The sequence below is a fragment of the Doryrhamphus excisus genome, chromosome 4, assembly GCF_030265055.1.
Source record: "Doryrhamphus excisus isolate RoL2022-K1 chromosome 4, RoL_Dexc_1.0, whole genome shotgun sequence".
NCBI classification, from domain to species: Eukaryota; Metazoa; Chordata; class Actinopteri; order Syngnathiformes; family Syngnathidae; genus Doryrhamphus; species Doryrhamphus excisus.
Window position 1 is genome coordinate 7,224,067 of NC_080469.1, and position 20,488 is coordinate 7,244,554.

Genomic DNA, 20,488 nt, shown 5'->3' on the forward strand with positions numbered 1-20,488 from the left:
GACCTCACAGCTAGGAGACCAGAGTTCAATTCCACCCTCGGCCATCTCTGTGTGGAGTTTGCATGTTCTCCCCGTGCATGCGTGGGTTTTCTCCGGGTACTCCGGTTTCCTCCCACATTCCAAAAACATGCTAGGTTAATTAGCCACTCCAAATTGTCCATAGGTATGAATGTGAGTGTGAATGGTTGTTTGTCTATATGTGCCCTGTGATTGGCTGGCCACCAGTCCAGGGTGTACCCCGCCTCTCACCCAAAGACAGCTGGGATAGGCTCCAGCACCACCCGCGACCCTCGTCAGGATAAGCGGTAGAAAATGAATGAATGAATGAGAGATGTGCTCACATTCAGAGCGAATTGCGAGTCTCCCAAGATTTTGATTGACTGCCAGATTTGGAGGGAATTTTGGGGTATCAAAGTACTTCAGAGTTGGTCAAGTAGTCTTGGTCTCACAGAAAGTCGGATTTTTTTCCAAAGATGCGTATTTTCCCCATTCAGGTGTTAAAAAAAGAATACTTGAGCAATGTGACGGGAGCCACAACAAAGAGGCTGAAGAGCCACATGCGGCTCTGGAGCCGTGGGTTGCTGACCCCTGATATAGACAAACAACCATTCACACTCACATTCATACCTATGGACAATTTGGAGTCACCAATTAACCTAGCATGTTTTTGGATTGTGGGAGGAAACCGGAGTACCCGGAAAAAACCCACGCACACACCCGCAAACATGCAAATGCAACAGAATTAGCCAAAAAGATATTTGACCTTGATATATCTTTTGACCTTGATCAGATATTACAAAATTGATAATACATTAATAAAGAGCTAATTGAATAGTGTTTAGGAGCTATGAACTCAACGAATCAGCATCGCTGGTGCTCCTCCAATCTCGCCTGCTCGAGGAGGAGCACTCATTGTCGCACATATTTTGTCATAAGCACCGCTTGTGCCATGGAGCTCAGGAGAACTGGGACGCGAGGACGCTGAGTCCACCTAGCCTGCACGAGGAGGAGCAGTCATTGTCGGACACACTTTGTCAGAGGCACCGCTGGTTTATTTTCCCATCTCAGTTGTTTATAGTCACCTGTTACAGCGAGGATAATATGCAACTCAAAATTGACTGATAAACCTTTGAGACATTAAAAAAAGAGCATTATAGCCACCCCTTTTTTCAATCCCATTCATAAGCCATCCATCCATGGGGGCTGTCAGTTTACTGATCTGACCATCAACCTTTTGTGTGGCAGTAACCTCATCCTGCCAGTCTCTGTGCAGAGAAGTGTTCAATGTTTAATTCACCATAAATCTCGTATTTTAAAAGGTCCCACACGTTCTCAATAGGTTTTGGTCAGTTCAATAAGGGCGCCATGACATGGCTAAAGTACTTCATTCATGCAATGTCAGCATTCTCCTGCAAAAAAAAATCATGGTTGGCTTGAAAGATTTCCTGTACCTCTGCTTGAAGAAAGTGTCTTCTAAAAAGACACTCGGTTGATGACTGGCATCTGATTCAAAGTGGAGCTCTGTGCCAATTACTGAGCATATCCATCTGGTCCATCAAAAGTCACACTCAACTCATCAGTTCTTTAAAAAAAACTTGAAAAATCTGTCGGTGTTCAAAATATGTTCAGTGGTGGTAGGTTTTCAGCGTTCCTTACATTGTCTCTGTGAACTGAATGCCGACTACGGTTGTTCCCATTTCTCAGAATTTGTAGTATTTCCGCAGTTAGTATTTTCATTTCTTCCTTAATTTTGGATTTTTAGCATGTAAAGATGAGTTAGAATCTCTACTGTTAAGCATCATCGATATTCGTCAGGAAGGGCATCCAGAATTTAAATCAGGAATTCAGTATGCAGATCCAAAAGATCTGCTGTGGCGACTCCTTAACCAGGAAAAAGTCGAAAGAAACAAACAACAGTATCTGCTGTGGAATTGAGTTCTATACTGACTGTTTTCATTTGCTTATAGTTGTTGCATTTTTTACAGAGATAATTGATAATTATTGAATTGCTAAATCCAATATAATATTATTATAATCATCAGGGCTGCTCCCTGCCAAATTGAGGCCCTAAGCAGAATTTTATTTATACTAATTTTAATTGGGCTGACTTGGTGTTCTATGTGCATTTACCGAGAATGCGCTCCCTTGCACAAAACTGCACACCCATATATCGTAGGGCAGGTGTGTGTTCTGCATGCAGGGAAGGGAGCACTGATTGTCATTCTTATTACTGTTATTGTTATTGGTACAGTTCTAAAATTAATAACAGAAATCGAACCACTTTGAGCATGCAACAGCACGTCCACCATTTGGCTGTGTGCAGCTATGTAGCGCTTGGTATGATTTCCCCTTAATGAGCGCATACTGCAGTCTTTCAGCTACTTTGTCAGTAGACATTTGAGTAAACAACATTTAATCTATTCAACTCTGCTCAAACCAAGAGCTTTTATTTTGCGGTGAATTCACTAAATTGGTTCTTCAGGAAGATCCTTAGCATCCTCTAGCTCAGGTAGGCGCCTGAGGCCGAGTCGGGCTGTACTTGCCATCCCTTTCCAGACCTGTCACTATTCATTCCCGGTCTGCCCTTCTCCGAGCACCACAACCTCAACAGGGGCATCGCTCATGATAGAAAACAATGAGCTTGATTTGTGAACCCCCGCCGTCTTTGTAATTTCATCAGTGTAATGGGATTATATTTCAAATCACCACTCCTTTGTTCATTACATGTTTAAACTCCTCTGACAGACAAAAACTTAAATAAAATGTGGATGTCAACCCTGGTTGACTTGAGCTGGTCTCCCACTTCATTAGACAAACAGTACACCAGGGCGATGGAACCAGGGAAATAATGTGTTCATTTATTCATTTTTCACACAAGTCACAATAGATTTTTAACGACCAGTGTCTGACCTCCCTTAGGTACTTCATGCTTAGGGGGGTTAATAAAGCTTAACGCTGTGGAGCTCGAGCACCAAGGCAAGGAGCAGACCGAGGAGGGGCCTGTGATAAAATAAAGACAGGATCAAATCAAGAGTCTCAATGCCTGATCTAACCCCACAGAGAGAGACGGAGGGGAGGCTGAAGAAGGAGACTGGTATTCCACTTAGAATCCAATCCCACAAGTCTCTGTGGGACAATTAGGCAGAGAGGGGAAGAAGTAGTCTTTTCTCAATGCACTGGGGTGTGCATATTAGACGCTGAAAACATGGCGATTCACTCGCCCAGAAAAGAGATTCCAACAAGAAAGCGTCTGAAAACTGTTGTTGACTTTTTAGAACACAGGGAGAAAAGTCTGCAAATTGATGTCACTGATCCTCTCTACATCATGGTCGCATGCGAGTTTGGGTGTATTTTTAAAAGTCCCTGTGTGGTTTTGCAGAGTTTGTAAATGCAAACTTTGCAGCGCTATTAAGTGTGCAGCCAGTCAGCTTTAGATGTGGTGCATCTTGGGAAAGTGTCACAAGTTTGAGCGCAGCAAAGGAGAACAGTTTGACAGCGAAAGAGAGAGCGAGAGAGGGCGGCCTGTTGCAGATGTGCTGCCACGGAGCATCCATCCTGTTTTTTTTTTTTCCTGTTTGGTTCATTGCTCTATTTGTCTGAATCTGTGTCATTTTTGCTCACTCAGGTCAGCGACAATTCAAGTTCCTCTTTCGTCACAGCCACTTTCACAATTGTAATGTGATGCACGTGGGATGGGAGGCTGCTCAACAAAGTGCCTGTCACTGCTCACACATGCTTGGATATAAACGATAAACACCTCCTGCTTAGATGATTCTACATCCTGTTTACACCACAGCCTCCTGAACCCTTGCAGGGAGTGCCCATTATGTGTTAATGAATAATAATAATACTTTCTGGAATGGTAAACAATATACAGTTATTCCTTGCCACATTGTGGTTCAAATTTCATGCTATCATTGATAATTTAAAATATATTACTTAATAAACCATACTGTTTCTGAGTTGAATGCAGCCTATTATTATTGCATATTTCAGCAAATTTTCCATATTTTTTCATGTATAAAAATGTCTAAATGAACTAAAATTACCTGTATACGATGCATTCAAAGATGTAATGCAATGTAGTATTCTACACTGGTCGCTAAGTGTCAGTAGTGTTACTGTAAGGTTCATTCATTCATTCATTTTCTACCACTTTTTCCTCACGAGGGTCACGGGGGTGCTGGAGCCTATCCCAGCTAACTTTGGGCGAGAGGCGGGGTACACCCTGGACTAGTCGCCAGCCAATCACAGGGCACATATAGACAAACAACCATTCACACTCACATTCATACCTATGGACAATTTGGAGTCGGCAATTAACCTGGCATGTTTTTGGAATGTGGGAGGAAACCGGAGTACCCGGAGAAAACCCACGCATGCACGGGGAGAACATGCAAACTCCACACAGAGATGGCCGAGGGTGGAATTGAACCCTGGTCTCCTAGCTGTGAGATCTAACCACTAGATCGCCGTGCCACCTCTGTAAGGTTCAATGAGGTACGAAAATGCCAGACTTGATTGAATGATCTCACAACCCTATATCCCTTATATTTAGGGATGTCCGGTATTGGACTTTTCGCCGATATCTGATATGCTGATACTATCCAACTCTCAATTTCCAATTCCAACACCAATATGTGGAACATCACATCCAGTATCTCCTGTAGCATTATCATGCTACTGCTTCATCTGTCTCTCAGATGTTGACAAAATGTTCAAATAAAATAAAACTTAACGATAAACATCAAAGTGATGTGTAAGGAAAAGTCGAGATTTCCATCCATTTTCTACCGCTTATCCTCACAAGGGTCGTGGATATGCTGGAGCCTATCCCAGCTGACTTACCAGCTGAGAGGCAGGGTACACCCTGGACTGGTCGCATATAGACAAACAACCATTCACACTCACTTCATACCTATGGACAATTTGGAGTCACCAATTAACCTAGCATGTTTTTGGAAAGTGGGAGGAAACCGGAGTACCCGGGAAAAACTAACGCATGCACAGGGAGAACATGCAAACTCCACACAGAGATGCGCAAGCGGAAATTCAAACCAAGGTCTTCCAACGCCAACTGTGGTCGCAACATTAGCTAATATTTCATGGCGGTGTTATTAACATACCAAATTAGCACATCGTTTATGGTCAGGACCACAGCGCAGGTGAGCAGCAGGCTGGTTTGACAGAAAGGAAAAAGAGAGCGGAGCAGGAGTGGAACCCGAGATTGAGCCGGCCGCAGGCTGCGTCTTGGTTCGCTGTGCAGTTTTTCTGTCTTTCTATTCAGTTCTCTTTACCATTTGCTGGTCTTAGTTAATGGCTGTGTGTTGAGAGTGGAGGAACTCGGATGACCAGTGTGTGCGTATGTGAAGACTATAATTATTTTAGCTTCTCCTCCGTATTTCGCTTTTTTTTTGGGGGGGGGGGGGGGGGGGGGATTTTTGGGTTAGAGTCCCACAACGCACCCCTTCATTTATATAAACCTCAACCCCAAAGCTTTCTGCCCTCAGACTGTCCTGACCTGTCCCTGAACATCACAGAGAGACACCATGGAGCTGTGTCTTCCTTCATTCTCCTGTGTCCTTGCAGTGACATTCTGTGTGTGTTTAGGTTTGGTTTTCAGTGCAGCCTTTGTTGGATCCTTTTGTACATTTTTAAGTTGGTACAATTTACAGGACATTTAGCAGAAGTCAGGATTAAAAGTTATCACAATAAAAAATTTTAAGTTGATAATAATAATAAATAAATAATACATTTTCATTGTATAGCACTTTTCAGAGTACTCAAAGACGCTAAAGAAATAAAAGAAAGAAAATAAAATAGAAAACGTCAATCAAATAGTCACCCTGATTCACCCAAATAATGCAATGCATCATATTAATACAACCTGCCCTCCTAATAAAGAAATAAAAATAGAGTTAGGTAAAAACAGAGTAAAAAATGCATAAAAATACAATAGCCAAACATTCATTCAGAGCTGAAACAAGGCTAAAAGCAGGGCGGGGCACAGCCGTCAGGTATAAAAAGTTAGACATTAAAACAGATTTAAACAGGTACATTTTACAGGAGAGTTAGCAGAAGTCAATTTTAAGTTGGTACAACTTAGAGTTGAGTTGACAAAAATCTGAATTCAGAGTTGAGCAAACTCAAAGCAAAACTTAAAATATTTAGTTTAATTGACTAACTTAAAATTTAATCGAAGTTTGTTGCCTTGAAATTTTGAGTTCACACCACTTTTCTTTTCTTTTTTACAGTGTAGTCGAGCCATTAATGTTTGAAATGTATATCGTAAAAGTCACATCGGCAATGACATCTGAACGTAGAGAATGTCATTACAGATTGTAGTGACAGAAGTGAGACTTTGTAAAAGCTTTCAAAAAGTGTCTTTGCATAAACATGGACAATTTTAACCAATAATAGCAAGTCTATATGTGGTGGCCTACATTCATCTCCACAAATAAATGAATGTATGGGAAACACTGAACATCCAGTGTGTTTCTTTTTGCTTCTCATGTTCTCATGTCATCGACTGCTCACTCAAAATGGTGACGGAATTCTGAACTGGACCTTAGGGATGTTGTTATTTAGAGTTTCTGCTGAAGAAGAACAAACAAAAGGATTTGCAAAGAACAGTCCATATTTCATACTTTTCCTGGGCTCTGCCTCATTTCCCTCTTAGTTGTTGCAGATCTCTGCTGGCTGCCTCCAGGGAGGCGAGAAAATTACATCCTACCTGATAATTAGCAAAGTTCAGAGCAAACTAAAATCTGCCCTGTTCTCCTATAGCTCCCAACACTGGCAGCTTTCTCTTAGCAACTAATTAAGTCCGCCTCTGAGGTTTTCAGAGAGCGATGGTCCTGGATGCTGCAACAGCAGAATTAAAAAAAAAAAAAAAAAAAAAAGGAAAGAAGGATGGAATGAAGAGTGTTTGTGTTTTTTTTTATTATGTTTTTCCTTTTCATCTTTTTATACCCACAAATAAAATATGACAATGGTATTCCTGGAGGGGATATTATTATTTCACACATGGATGCATTCTTCAAATAGAAATAACAGTGTTTGGCTGCCAGAACACATAGCAAATAGCAACGCTCCCTCCGTCCATAATGTTCTTTAATTATTATAATGTCATCATCCATATCCGCCAATGTTGCATGAAAAAAGAACAGCAGAGCACACCGGGTATTAAATGCAAATCACTAATCTCCCTTCTTCGTACAGAATGGATGAAATCACACCGCACAGATGGCATTATTAGTGATGTTATCGGCACTGCTGCAAATCATATTTTCTATGCGTATTGTAATGACTCTGTTCAAAGGCTGGAGTTGAATACATATTTTTGTGTGTTTAATAGTTTTAAGGGCTGGAAAACAATTCAGTAAAGTTCGGGTTATCTTGAGAACCTTTTGCTCTCCTTTCGCACAAAATTGAGCAAAAAAGGCATGCCTTGTTTTGAGTGATGTCATTTACTATAGTCCTTACAAATAGAAATCTTGAAAAAAAAAAACATTAATGACTTTGGAATGGCTATTTTTGTCTGTACATCCTTTCTTCTTTGGACTGCGTTGCTGTCGGAGGAGTCAGTGATCACACAATCATTATTTTTTTTTTAAATTGCATGAAAAAACAAGAGCAATATGTTTGGTTACAGTGATGATATTTATAGCAGTGGCCTCTAGAAAATGAAACCAAAGTGAAAGCGAAAGCTATGTCTATGTGAAACTGAGAGTTAAGGTGGTGTGAGTGACATCAATACATCTATAGTGTTTCTCCCAGTAATTTCCCATTAATCATATGGAAGTGTTGCGTACTTTAGTGCTAGGTGTGTGTGCATCATGGAGGTTGAATGTGTGTGTGTGTGTGTGTGTCCCAAAGGCCCGTATGAGAAGTTATTAATATTTAATATCTATTACATTTTATTTGAGTACTTTGCTTTCACCACTTTGAAATGATATTAAAATGTAGTGTTTCCATGGTAAAATTCAGTATTTGAAACACATCACATTACATAGCGTTCTGGACTTTGGAGCGGACGCCTCGGGTCATCGGTATTCTCATTCTCATATTAAAGTGCTCAAGCCAAAAATCAGTGTGCGAATCAAAAAGATCCGCTGTGGCGACTCTGTAATCAGGAAAAAGGTGAAAGAAAAACGAAAATTTTTAATAATGTGCATGTTTGTCTTAATTTCTTTCAACTAAAGTACTGGGAGAACATCTTCATCTTCTGCAAGTCCGTTTACACCGGGATGCTCAATAAATTAGGTCCAGAAAAGGAGCAAATTTCATGTAATTCATTTTCATGTTTTCATGTTGTAAAAATGTCATTATTTAGTTTGTTATTCGTTATAGTATTTACTTAATATATTCTTACTTACTTACTTCTACCTACTTCTACAGTACAATAAGAGCCTTTGTGTTGCCAGATATTTCTGATGAACAATTATAGCTAGTTAACAACACATTAACTCGGCACTGCTAATTAAATGTTATCTAAAGAAAAATAATCGTATGATTTGCGTGCAATAAAAAAAAAAAACAGAAGCTAATTGTGATCCGTCATAAACCTCGAGTTAAACACTTGAGTACAAGTTGCTCATTAGAGACACTGGGGCCAGCGATGAGTGGTTGTGCAAATGGAGTCGGCTTTAAAAGGCAACTCACTAGCCTCCTTGATAAGGCTGCGGCTTGCACTGAGGCTGTTTGTGATGTGCAAACCATGAGAGACGAAGGAAGCAGGCAGTCATTATTTTCTCCACAATTACCTGAAGTCCTTGATAACGAGCGAAAAAAAATGCCATATAATTAGAAAAACACCAGCGACACCATTATTGTCAGGAGAACACAACGGTATAATGAAGCAATTATAAATGAGCAGTGTTGTGCTTGTCATTAATTTCTGCTTTTAAGGATGTGGAGATGAAGCATGGCTGAGTGTCGACGGCGGAATGAGCTGAGGTGATGTTCGGGTGGGTGAGGCTGAGCAAAACACTCAAGGGTGTTTTATGTGTGTGTGTGTGTGATGGGGGGGGACCACAGCACCAACAGTTCTCCAAAAGTCATGATGATGACTCCAGTACGTCTCACCCCCAGTGGACATTTTCAGCTTAAACCTGGTTTAAAGACCTTTTATAATGCAAGTTAAAGTCTGACTCTGTAAGTATGTAATGTGTGTTTACATATACTTAGCGGACGACATAGGGGTTCCACTGCGGCCACAGGCAGATGAATATTATCCCACTCTCATCAAATTGTTTATTTTGCTCAGAAACAGGAAAATACTTTTAATGCTCAACTAATGAAAGTGAGATGCAAATGAGCTCACATCATCACAAAGATTCAGACATCTGACACCTGAAAAAAATACTGTACATGTTATCCTTTGCAGTATATATGCAAAGTTTAAGCAGTGTGTTTTGTTTTATTTTCATTTAAAGCCACATAAGTGTAGATAAATACAGCATTAATATAACCTCAGGATATCATACTACTACAACAATTTACTAACAAATTGATGGCTAACATGTTGAGAATGTCAACATATTCATGAATATTTTTTGATAACAAAAATGCTTGGAATATCTTGTTGCATGATGAGATAATATTCAAGTTTTGAACAACTGCATTATTGGCCTTGAGTTTGACATGTGCTTGAGAAATTAGAGACACAGTTTAGGCTAAGACACAGTGGTCCTCATATTACGACATCACTAGGGGTGCAATGGTAGAGCTAACCTTTTGGGCTACAGTTTTTTCCCCAAATTCTTTGTTTAATATTGATTTATCATTGTTAAAGGATTTTGAAATGAAGCATCGAAATGAAACTGCAATATACTGGCAGGTAAATCTACAATCAATAAAATTAGTGACATAGCATAGCCTGCAAAAAAAATGAAGGATATGGGAGCCACTTTGTTGTGTAAACCAATCCAATGAAATTTTGTTATATTGTACCATAAGCCACATACTATGCTTTGTGTCAAAGTAGTATAGTTTAGTGTAGTTTCCAATTATATATCACATTAGAAAGAACGAAGAACACGCTGCGGGCCGAAAAAGGTCACAGCGCGGCACTCTGGACACCCATTGTTGACACTGTTTCTTTCAAGGAATGTGCATATGCAATAATAAGCGTTTCAACAAGGCATGCTGCATGGCTGCATGCCCCATTCAAACGTCACCATCATGTGATCATCAGGAAGAACAAAGATGACATTGCTGACGACATGAAAGGATCTTCTACCATGAAATGGAAAGTGACAATTAAGCAGCTTAGTGGTCTGTTTATTGAAATTTCCTTGAAACTTGAATACGTCGTTCTCTCCCCTCTTTGCAACGCATCTTCCAGTGTGCCAGAAAACCACAAGGTATTGGTTTAGTTTAATTATTGTATTTAATCTTTATGATACTATTTTGTATGTCCTTTGTGTGTTCTGCGTCCAGTGCAAGTGACTGAGGTGATTTTAGGTACTGTATAAGATGCCTGACACTAAAACTGGACTTTCATCACCGTCATAGGAACATAACTCTGAAGAGCTACTCCTTTTTTCTACACACTCACAATTTTTTTCATGATTCAGACAAATGCTCAGTTTTAATTGGCACTGTCAGAAAGGTGCTAATAAAAAAAATTGGGATGTAGTTTGCACTGCATCTTATTCAGCCAAAATATTAGACCATTACACCATTACAAACTACAATCACATGAATAGATTGTTAAATTCAGTATCAGCATCAGCTTTGCAGGCGGTGAGTGTAAATGAAAACGAAAAACAAAATGGCAGGCCTGCAGTGAGCTGCAGATGTTTGACATCAAAAACATCAAGCGGTTAAAAAAAAACAAAAAACAATGAGCACAAGACAGCGAATGAGTGAAGTCATAGCACTTCGAGCCATCCAGAGAGAGCATAATTCCAAAGACTGTCCTCCTCAATTAGAAATGCCGTCTTATTAACACATCCTGCAGTGCACTTTATCATATTGTCTCGAGAAGGCTATTGTAAGGAAGGGGCAATTAAAACCAAGAAGCTGCAAGGTTGCCATTATTTTAGAATTTAATGACCACGGAACACAGAGCTACATGTAGAAATGAGGGTTACAATGCTACAATTATGCATAATCTGGCAAATCTTACTGCACCCCCCACAAGCACCCTGTCCCCGCCTTGAATAAATTTACATGGAAATGCATTCTGCCTAATTTATTCAGAAAAATTAGAATATACATTACAAATATTTCCATGGACGACATCAGCTACATGCGGTTAGGATTTTAATGACTTATTTTGCCTATATTCATGCTTATGGATTAGGTTGGAGGGGCTGCTCCCCAGGCGAGGGGGGGGGGCGTTGAAGACGGATAATTAATTAAAAATGGATGTATATATTGACATGTATATTATACACTTTTTTCCAGGTGCTGTTGCATTCATTGTACCTGCAAAGGGAAGCTTTGTGGCCTATATTCCACCGAGAGGACAAACTGTCAGTGTGTAAATATGCAGTAAAACCAAGCGTCACTTTAGTAGTGGCAAGATGCATGACTCTGGACACAACCCAAAAGCAGGGATTATTGACATGGATGCTTGGCCATTAATAAGCCGCTGTATCCTTTGTGTTCGGGGTCGCCGTCGCCGCAGTTAAGTATAACTTGTCAAGGCGGCTGGAGCTGCACAATGCCTACCTCATGCATCTCCTGTCAGCAGGCATAATTCCTGGATGCTGGCCCGCCGCTGATTTCTGCATAAGTGATGCGAGCCTTCGAGTAGAGTTAGGGGCATGAGTCTGTTGCCACTGAGAGATGTTCATCATTCTTGATCTGGCTCTGTCAAGACCTGGTGTTTTAGTGCCTCTCACGATTAGGCAGAATTGACAGGCCAAGAAGGCAGTGAATAGCAAAAAAATGCGAGGAACTAAAAGGAGGTGGTGTGGGCTGCAGGGTGAAGTGGAGTGTGGCCACCATTTAATCTGCAATTTATCAGTTTAGGCTGCACCATGTAACATCAGGGAGATTACATTCTGGAGAGACGGGGCTCTATCTCCCCCTCCTCCACGTCCCCTATCTGCTCTCACATGCCTCCTAATGTTGTCTGGCGGCAGAATGCGCAGGACAAAGAGGGAGGACTGTCTTTATTGTCACTATCATTGTTTGTGAAACCCTTAATTAATATATAGCACTGTGGATTCCTGCATGAGTGAGTGCTTGTGAAGCATTCACACAGTAGAGGCTGCTGTCGTGAAGTTAAAGTTGAGCTTGATTAACACACACAAAATGTATGTGCATACATACACACATACACACACACACACACTGCCATTGATGTCTGCCTTTGACCTTGTACAACACTGATCACATCGGGCCAATAAATGCTTAATTGCCATTTTTCCATTGGCCTGCTTTATTGATGGCATTTCCAAAGTGATTAATATGAACTGCTAACAAGATGTTGCACTCAGCTCTAAACAAAGCTGAGCAGGCATGTTGACATGCTGGATTGTTTTGAATACACTGAATTCTTTCATAAAATATTACTTTTCATGCATTTTTTTTGTTGTATTAAGTAAATGTACCATTATATATTTATTCAAGCATTTAAGGGGTTTATTTGTCATTCTTGTAAAAAACACTACATGCTTGGAACAAAACTAGTTTCTGAAGCTCTGGTAGTACTGCCTTGCAATTACTGTATTTTCCTCACCCTAAGGCGCACCTGATTATAGAGCGCAGTGTCAATTACGGGGTTTATTTCTGTACTTAACACATACATAAGGCACATCGCACCGTATTATAAGGCGCATGCGAAAACATATGGTTGAAACGAAGAGTCTGATGCATGGTGTCGAATGCAGGTGCAAACTTTATTTTCTTGTTCAAAATTAACTCGAACTGCAGTGAGAGAAGAGCAAAATGGTTCTATGCTATTATGTTTTTTCTACTTTTCTAACCTATAAATGTAGTTAGAATGTTGTATTCGCGTGTTAAACGATAACAAAGTTTCAGATAATGAGGTTTCCGCATTTGGAAGTGAGCCCTGGAAAAGGTTAGGGATCGGTTTCAGGAGGCATGATAAAAGAGCCCCTTTGTGATGTCACAGAAGAGCAGGCTTCCTTATATGGGTGTGGCTGTAAGCCAGATAAGCTCTCTGCCCTCCACTAAGCTTTGCTACTCTGTTTACAAAACAAGCTCAGGCAGAAGTTGTTCTATTTGGTGATTCCCAGCAAGAGAAAATATTTTCATCTGTCAACAGCATTTCACAAATATTTGCCAAACTGTTGCTGGAGCCAGAAGCAGCGCATCGGCACCTCTGACAAAGTTTGTACCAAAATGAGCGTTCTTCCTTGGGCAGGCGAGGTTGCCACACATTTGGCTTCTCTTGAACTCCACAGCACCAGCAGTGCTTTGTTACCACTCTGAGTTCATACACGGTAAACCAGGGGTCTCCAGCCAGTAGCTGATGAGCTGCCAGTAGCTCCTCAACACTTTTCAATTAGCTCTCCAAAGACTTTATGCATTTATTAGCAACTCCTATACACACTATATTAAAAAGTCGGGTTAGTTTGTGGGTGGAATAAATTAAAACAGACCGTTTTGGCAGGAAGCACAAATCCAAGGAAATACAGCTGGAATAGGTGCATATTCTGAAAGCTCTAGAAAGTTTTCTGTGTGAGTTATTGCGTATACCTGCTCTATAGGAGTCCACAACTCAATACTTTAATAGTTATGGGGTGAATTCATGTATGTTCGAACCATCTAGCACTGAATGGTCTACAAGAAAAAGGCAACAGAAGCTAAACGGTGAGTTAAACTTTATTCTACTATTTAACAATACACTCATCGTGTTTTTTATTCGATCTTCTCGCACAAATACACCCAAGTCCTCATCTTCTGTATCTGAATTGAACAGCTGAGCAATTTCGCCATCAAACATGCCGGGTTCCCTCTCGTCATTGTCAGAGTCAGTCACGTTGTCAGGTGGCTGTTCACCAAAGAGTCCAGCTTTTGCCAACACTCTTTTGACAACAGATAAAGCAGATACCTTAGCCCTAGCATCCACAATCCATTCACATATGGTGGCATAACTGTAGCTGTACATATGCTGTACGTATTATAATAATAATGTTCTCTGATTGGTTTATCGCTACACATATATTCATTGTGAAGCAGAATCCACTAAGCGTTGGGTTGTTCACCCACTAATAGGGAAGGTGAGCTGGGATTAGACCATCGTGAGACAGTTTAGTTTTACCCTACTGATGATGTGTGAGTCAGCTTCCCCATCAGGCAACATAGTCAGATGCTAAGGATCCTATCAGTATCGTATTGGATTGGTAAGACTATTAAAAAATGGTGGCGGTAATGCACACCGAAAGCTGCTTGCCAACCGCCAAGAAACAACAAAAGAACGCACCGTGACAACTTTCCATTTCAGTGGGTACATGATACCTCAATCGGTTTGGGGAAATGAATATTCCACCCCTGTGTTCATTCCGATTGGTGCTTATCTTTCAGAATAAGGTGTATACAATTTATCCATGTATATGTGGCTACTGATTCAAATGTAAAGCAACGTCCAATCAACATTGCTTGGTAAATAAGTCTCCCTGCAGATATATGGTAATGGTTTTATTTCATTTGAACATGCATCTGATTTCAAACTGAATGCATCACATAATCAGTTCACAGTTCCACATGTCCAAAAGGAGTAGGAAGAAGCAAAGCTTATTAAATCCTACCCCTCCATCTGGTACTTTTACAATTAGTAACTGTTACATTTGTTCACTTCCTGCTTTCCTAATATAGTTTAGTTTTTTTTTTGTTGTTTTCTTTTTTTTTATTGTATTTTTGTCACGTACTGAAATACGAGGTGATATGACCATACAATGACATAATCGGTACCATAGTAAGTGTCAATATAGTGATATGTATAGCACATCATGACTGGTTCAAGACTCTTCATCCTTGTATATATATAAATATCCTGTAAATATAACATTTGTACATAGTTAAATATAGTAGTTAAATATAGATACATCTATATAAATATAGATGGTTATTTAGATTTTGTATACATTTTTATTGGAAATCAGATGTTGGGAGTTTATTTGTATTTTTTAAAGCATGTAAATTTAGAGACATGCAATCTTGCAAATTAAAGACAAGTACACATAAAGCACATTAAAGTACACATAACATAAATTACAGATGGAGGGGGGCGCTATGTAAAATCGTGACATCGGGCTTTGTATTCTCTGTATTTAGGTTGACTGACTCAACATACTGTATCACTTGTAAACCAACATTTGAACTCTTCTTAAGAGAAAATATAAACAGGCTGGCTTACAGGAAGGAAAAGCCATGGCAGCCTGATATTAAAATGGTTCAGGAGTCAAGTAGAACAAGGAAAGTGGCTGCAGGGCAAACAAAGGAGGAAGAAATGAGGGAAAAGAGCAGGTCATTCTTAAAAGCTAATGGACTGTCAATGGTTCTATTGTAATATGTTGAATGTTATGAAATATGTTTGCTTCATTGGAGACTGTGCCATTAGTCATTGACTATCCATTGACCGGCATTCATTTAAAAAAAATCTATGCAGGAAATATACATATACACACATCATATAGTGTGTAGCTTCATATGAATAAATCCACATCAGCGAGTTGCCGATGGTGGCGTGTTTCTTCCCGACAAAAAGGTTACACTCTTGTTAAGCCACACTGTATCCCAAGGGATGTTTTGTACACATGAGCCGCTACATTTAGCGACAGAGAGCTTGATCCATCCTGAAAGGGGGATTGAACTCTCGCAAGATGAAGACGTGACATCTTGGGCTTACTTGATGTCAGTGATAGGACAGCTCACTTGTAGACTGGGCATGTTGCCAGCCAACTCGCTCTCTCGACGGGTCCTGAATGTTGTCTCTGAACAGAGGCCAATGACACAGATGACATTCGGGGAAACCCGTCACCTGTTGCATAAGGATGGGACAATCATGCAGGGGATGCATGACTGAGGTGTGTGTGTGTGTGTGCGTGTGTGTTTGAGAGAGAGACTTGTCAAGGCAGCAGGCAGAGATCAGCCCTGAAATCCACCCCTGTGACAGAGATCATCAGCATCAGCGGCACATCTTCAGCTTAGATCATGTTCACTGTGAGGGTCATGGCAGGCACGGACACCATCACACTGTCCACTTAGACAAATGCTGCCGTCCTTCTGATAACGCTAGTGAAATTCACACGTTAACATGCATGTATGAGCAATGTCAACAACAATGGCTCCATTTTCCACTGCAGCAGGGGTGTTTCAACTTTTTTTTTTCAGCTTTTTGTCTTTTTAAAATTTTTCTTTTGTTTCATTTTATTTCTACAATGCACCACAAGGCAATAAAAAAAACAATCTCCAAACCACAAATGGTCCTTACCTGTAAACATTTTAATTTTAAAATAAGGAAAATGATCTGGATAATTAATGGAACCTCTCTTCAGTATGCCGCACACACTAATTAAACACATTTTTAACACACTCTTTATACTAAGTAACAATGCTTTGAAGACCACTGTGAGTCTCACATGAATATGAAGCAGGGTACATCCATGTGCTCTGTTGCATCAAATATACTGTACGTCAACACCAAAAATGGTAAGATGTCGGAAAAAAACTTCAAAGCGAAATCATCATCATCATTCATTCATTCATTCATTTTTTACCGCTTATCCTCACAAGGGTCACGGAGGTGCTGGAGCCTATCCCAGCTGTCTTCGGGCGAGAGGCGGGGTACACCCTGGACTGGTCGCCAGCCAATCACAGGGCACATATAGACAAACAACCATTCACACTCACATTCATACTTATGGACAATTTGGAGTCGCTAATTAACCTAGCATGTTTTTGGAATGTGGGAGGAAACCGGAGTATGGGGAGAACATGCAAACTCCACACAGAGATGGCCGAGGGTGGACTCGAACTTGGGTCTCCTGGCTATATCGCCTGCTAACCACTTATCCATCGTGCAGCCTGCATGATGACATAAACGTAAAATGTGTTTGGCTTTTTTAACAACAGTACATCTATCACATGTTTCTGAATTTTTTCAATAAAAAAAAATACTATTTTTGGAGAAAAACTTATTATCAAAATTTTAAAATTATCAAATGATATGTTCTTATTCAAACGAGTGGGGATCTATTGTACTCCTCATATATCATCAACATGACTTTAATAAATTACCCTGAACTTTGAGCCACAGTGGAACCACACTTACAATTCAGTGTGCACTGTGTGTGTGTTTGTGTGCGCACATGACCAGGTTGGCAAAAAGCCCCCTCTATGATGTAATGTCCCATTTCTAGGGAGGTATGTAATGATTCATTGATACATCGATGCATCGATTTATATTCCTATGATCCAACCAGCAATTTTCCATTCAGGACGAGATACAGTTTATCGATATAACATTATTTTGAAAGGGAATCAATCGATTGAATCGATACAAGGAAATAAAACATTGTATTTAAGTATGTGTCCGAGTTGTTAGCATGCAGGCCTCACAGCTAGGAGACACGAGTTCACATGTGAATGTGAATGATTGTTTGTCTATATGTGCCCTGTGATTGGCAGCTGACCAGTCCTGGGTGTACCCCGCCTCTCGCCCGAAGACAGCTGGGATAGGCTCCAGCACTCCCTCAACTAAAAGCAGATGAGGAGGCAAAGAATTCTGCAACAGACAAAATAATTTGACTTATAAAGTGTAAAGTTCAATATAATGGTTTACATTGTATTGGCTTAGCATCTTTAATGTACACATGAAAGGTTTGGTGGGTGACAGGGTGACCTGTACAGCCGCACCCCTACTGATCACCCTTAGCTGTTCCTAGAAATATTGCTGTAAGGGGTTATCACGGCAGGTTTATTGATACCACATACATGCAAGTAAAATATAGAAGTTGTCAGCCTCGGGAAAGTGCCTAATTGTAACCTCAATGAAACATGCATGTTCAATCAAAGCGGAAATTTACTGCTAAATTTATGGAAATGGCATAAGCGAGGCTTGTATTAGTTGTAGGCTACACCTGTGCTTGTCAAGGTACTCAAGTACGCTGGATAATTGGCTGTTGATTGCTGCCATTAACATCTGACGGCTAAGTGCATCTAATTCCCGTTCCATTTTCATGGTTCAATTTGATGTCACCACCCACTCGTTCCTTCATAGGTGATTAGCCATGCCGATAAAATTATTTTTTTTTAATGATATAAGCACAATATGAAGAGAGAGCCGTATCACTGTAATTGACACATTTCCCCAATTGATATTCTTTGCGGTGAGCAGTAAAATAAAATACACTATTAATACCCGAATACAAAGATTGTTACCAAAGGATGCCATGGATTTGTCTCTTGGAATGATGCTACAACATGTCCGTCTTATTATTCGCTGGACTGTCTGGGTTCTATTGAACCAGACGTGATGTTTTATTTGTGACAAAGCTTCCCTCTTTGTCTTGACAATTTAGCTTCACAGAGAACGGCGCTCACTTTGACTGTTTGCATCTCTGCAGCATCACCACCTCAGGGCGCCGAGACTTGGCTTCCCTTTGAGTTTTAATCTCCTCGTCTGCCTGCATCCTTGCGGCTATTTCATTTGAGTTTTAATATGTGTATTTGACATTATGCTCATTTAGGCCTCCCACCGCCTCAGCCCCCCCATATTCTTTATTTAATTGACGTGCTGTTGTCATATGTTGTTGTTTATTTGGTCATTAGTGATGAGATTGTGCCACCAAAAGCAGATTGTACCTTATGTATGTGAGGACTGTTTGCTTGAGGAAATATTTGTATTAATTATTCTGTTGTCAATTTGCCTGTTAATCATTCATTCATTCATGTTCTTATTCCTCTACTACAACTGTAACTATAACAATAGACAAATCAGATACAGCATCCAGTACTACTAACAATAATGTTTGCATTAATGCCTATAATAAATAAAAAAACACCCATTTCTAGACTATTACTACTACTACTACTAATAATAATAATAATGATAATTACATTCATGTCTGTAATGAACAACAGCGCTTCATTTGCAGAGCCAAATGTCATGTAGTTGTGCCCTGCGTTCTTTGTCTTGAGCTGCTCTCGAGCACCTCGACCGTGCTGGCGAATGGTGTGGCTGCCATCTGCAGGACATTTAGGGAATAGCATGCACTTTCAACAAACAATAGCCCGTTTTATAAGATGGAGTTTGCATATATTCATTCATTCATTCATTTTCTACCGCTTATCCTCACGAGGGTCGCGGGGGGTGCTGGAGCCTATCCCAGCTGTCTTCGGGCGTGAGGCAGGATACACCCTGGACTGGTCACCAGCCAATCACAGGGCACATATAGACAAACAACCATTCACACTCACATTCATACCTATGGACAATTTGGAGTCTCCAATTAACCTAGCATGTTTTTTGGAATATATATATATATATATATATATATATATATATATATATATATATATATATATATATATATATATATATATATATATATATATATATATATATATATATATATATATATATATATATATATTCAATTTTAATGTATTTTGTACTATCGCAACTACTACTACTAATAGTGTACTGTATTTATGGCTGATGTTGAATATATCTGATCTGAATAGAATTTACGAGCGGTATTGACTGTAGTTGAGTTCAATATGTCAATGTCTAGTCAAGTCTATTAAGAAAATGTTGAAAAAAACATGTATGCTAAAAAAAAAAGAAATGGTGTCAACATTTTTATCATAAGATAAGGCAACTGTTCTGGACATATCTGGGAAAATAAATGAAGGCCTGACTTGACCATCATCTCCAGGATGTATTATGTTGGCGTTACCAGACTGTCGCCAAGTTCACCAGAAGCTGTGCTGCTTTTTTTTTTCTCCAACAGTCAAGCTCAAATACAATAATACAAATACAATTGATAGGTATATGAATACTTTGTGAGGTGGACCTCCTGGAGGCCAGAAGAAACAAACCAGAGTGAGACCTTATGGACAAGGCACACTATCTTAAGAATCAGCCCCAAACTGCAGCCCATCACCAACCTTAAATGTGGCAGCAGTCAAAAATAACCACGAGAAGTGATGCATTGATTGAATATCACAACAGTGGAGACCACACTAAGACAAAAGAGCAGGGTTTTGTTGTATCCCCGAACTAGTCTAAAAGATCAAATCTCCAAATATCTAGCCATTGGTCTGTGCAACTAATTAACTTTGCACCCCCAAAATTTGAATTTAAATTAGCAATTGCCAGATATAATCAGGGGATAGATAGCACCCCGTGAAGAAGTTTATGATGAAAAAAAGATGAGTATTAAGAAGGGCAATCGGTGAAGTAAGGAGGGCTTAAAATGAGGGGATATCTCCAATTACAATTTGCTGAACACTTGTCAGCAGTAATGAAATGTTTGCAGAGGAGCTGCTATTTGTGGCC